Source organism: Colobus angolensis, unplaced genomic scaffold (genome assembly GCF_000951035.1).
Source record: "Colobus angolensis palliatus isolate OR3802 unplaced genomic scaffold, Cang.pa_1.0 Scaffold146, whole genome shotgun sequence".
NCBI lineage: Eukaryota > Metazoa > Chordata > Mammalia > Primates > Cercopithecidae > Colobus > Colobus angolensis.
This window is the reverse complement of record NW_012114555.1, coordinates 3,750,235-3,753,618: the sequence shown is the minus strand read 5'-3', so window position 1 is coordinate 3,753,618 and position 3,384 is coordinate 3,750,235.

Here is a 3,384-nt window from a genome sequence, read left to right as displayed (position 1 = left end):
TCAGTGGGAGAGTGTTCAATTAAAGGTCAGAACAAGAGTTTGCAGAGCACACAGGACAGAGACAAGATCTGCTTAGGAAACTGGAGACTGCATTCCAAAGAAATTGACATGAAACTAGGATTTAAAGACTAGGTAGATGTTAGTCAAGTGGAGAAGACGGTAGGGTATCCTGAGAGCAAGAACAAAGACACAGAGGCCTGAAATAACTCGTTCTGGAAATAAGGCATTTAGGGTGGACTTAGTTGGAAATAAGTGAAACATAGGGTTATATTAGAGATTAGCGTTTAGACTGTACATTTTTAGATTTTTGGTTTTTTTGTTTGTTCATTTTGTTTTGTTTTGTTTTTTGGTGAGCAATGGAATAACATTAGAATAAGTTACTGATAGCGATCAGAGTTGTGATTGAAAAACAACCTTCCACTAGTTTCCTAAGTGAAGGGTATAGCTGCCTAATAGAATGGCTAAGAGAATGGAGCCAGACCACCTGTGTTTCAACATTACCTTTGCCTCTTATATCAGGTTGATCAGGGACAAATTACTTAACTTTTACGTGCTTTAGTTTCTCTCTTTGTGTAGCGGGGTGTATTAGTCCATTCTCACACTGTTTATAAAGACATACCCAAGACTGGGAAATTTATAAAGGAAAGAGGTTAATTGACTCACAGCTCAGCATGGCTGGGGAAGCCTCAGGAAACTTACAATCATGGTGGAAGGGGAAGCAAACATGTCCTTCTTCACAGGGTGGCAGCAAGGAGAAGTGCTGAGCAAAGGGGGAAAAGCCCCTTATAAAACCATCAGATCTCGTGAGAACTCACTATCACAAGAACAGCATGAGGGTAACTGCCCCCTTGATTAAATTACCTCCCACCAGATCCCTCCTATGACACGTGGGGATTATGGGAACTACAATTCAAGATTAGATTTGGGTGGGGACACAAATAAATCATATCAAGGGGATAATAAGAACCCCTGTCTAAATGGGTTGTTGTCAGGGTGTACATGCTAGTAAACTTAAGCACACAGAACAGAGTCTAGCTCTCAAGAAACTGTAGCCTTCATCATTACTACATGCAGCATTTGTTTCACAAGCATTTTGTTTGCACCTAAGGATACTGCTTAAAGCAAGATCCAGTATTAGTGTAAACTAAATTCTGGAAATGACAGAAAACCAGGTATTAAGTTTTTACTAAATGTATCTATATTTAAATCACAACACATACATGTAAATATTAAAAATAGGGCAGATATAAAGATTGGCAGGCTCATTCAGAGGACCTCTATAGTTTCTTCAAGGGCAAGGTAACAGTAGATTCCTATGATCAAAAGTCCACTGCAGCTAGCTGCACAAAGCCAATAAAGACATCATCCAAGGGGATATTATCAGATTTACTCAAAGGCTAGTGTTCTCTCTGCTCTCTCTGCTTACAAGTTGAATCACAGCCTTAAAAAATCAACCGCATCTGTCCAGGTACAGTGGTGCATGCTTGTAATCCCAGCACTTTGGGAGGCTGAGGCAGGAAGATTGCTAGAGATCAGGAGTATGAGACTGGCCTAGGCAACATAGCAACACCCCCATCTCTTTAAAACAATTTTTTAAGTTTAAAAAAAAATTAGTCAGGTATGGTGATGCACACCAGTAGTCCCAGGTACTTGGGAGGCTGAGGTGGGAGGATAGCTTGAGCCCAGGAAAAATATCAACCACATCTAAGTAAGACTTTTGGCATAGTTAAGTAGTTCTTATTTCTTTTTTTCCCTCCAATGCTATAAAAACCTTTTACTAATATTATTTTTAGGCTGGGCATGGTAGCTCACACCTGTAATCCCAGCACTTTAGGAGGCCAAGGCAGGAGGATTGCTTGAGCCCAAGAGTTTGAGACCGGCCTAGACAACATAGTGAGATCCCATACATAAAAAATAAAAAATTAGCCGGGCATGATGGTGCATGCCTGTAGTCCCAGCTACTCAGGAGGCTGAGGCAAGAAGCTCACTTGAGCCTGAGAAATTGAGATTGCAGTGAGCTGTGACTGCTAGTGGACTCCAACCTAGGTAACAGAGTGAGACCCTGTCTCAAAAATAAATAAATAAATAAATAAATAATTTTGATTTTTTTTTGATTAAAAAAATTAAGCACTGCAAAAATATATGCAGAAGTAGAACCTCCACCATTGCAATATAGAAAGGATTTAAAGGCAACAATGTATGTGGAATGTTCTTCCCCCATGTAGCCTAATAGCCCACTTCTGTACTTATGTCAAGACTCTCTTCAAGTGCTTGACTATAGTAATGAGTTTCCTGTGGCTGCAGGTGCTCTTTGGTTTCCCTGGCTTGTGGCCATATCACTCTAATCTGTACTGCATCTTCATATCCATCTCTGTATGTGTCTTCTCCTCTTCTATGTGTCTTAAATCCCTCTCTACCTCTCTTTTATAAGGACACTTGTCATTGGATCTAGGGCATACCATGTTAACCCAAGATGATCTCATCTCAAGATTCTAAACCTAATAACATCTGCAGAGGTCCTTTTTCCAGATAACATTAATAGGCTCCAGGGATTTTACATGAACATATATGGATCTAAAATTAAGTTAAAATTGGCCAGGCATGGTGGCTCATGCCTATAATCCCACCACTTTGGGAGGCTGAGACAGAAGGATTGTTTGAGCTCAGGAGTTCGAGACCAGCCTGGGCAACATAGGGAGACATAGTCTCTACCAAAATAAATAAATCAATAAATAAACAAATAAATTAATTAATTTTAAAAAAGCACAGCATGGTGGCACATGCCAGGAGTCCCAGCTACTGTTGCAGGAATGAAGGAGGACTAGAGAGACTATGGGGTGAGATAGGAGGATTTATTGAGTGCACCCAGAACCAGCAGATTAACAGCCGAAAACTGGGCCCAGAACAAAGACAGCACTTGACTTTTATACACACTTCTAAAAGGCGGTGGGCTAGCTTGAAACAAGCTTACAGTGACACAAAGTGGCACAAAAGCAAGAATACAAAGGCAGAACAAAGGCAGTTAATCAATTGGGACAGTTGACTGTTGCTATGCAGCCCAGATGGCTATTACCTAGGCTTGCTCAAAAGAGCCTTGCAATGGCTTATCGCATAACCTTTGCTATGGCACCCAGACGACTGCAGCCCAGGCCTGCTCAGGCATGTCTTATACCCTTCACTGTGCTGCTTAGATAAAACAGAATACTTAAAGTTACTAGCTACAAAAATCAGGAATCTATAAACTCATAACACTTGCAAAGCAAGGTACAATCACATGGAAGGGGGTGGGATTCAAGGGGGAACTTCACTTTTTCTTATCCTTACATTGAGGGAGTGCTGGGAGAGTCTCCAGAGCACATCTCCTTGAGCCCTGGCTTCTTTGAG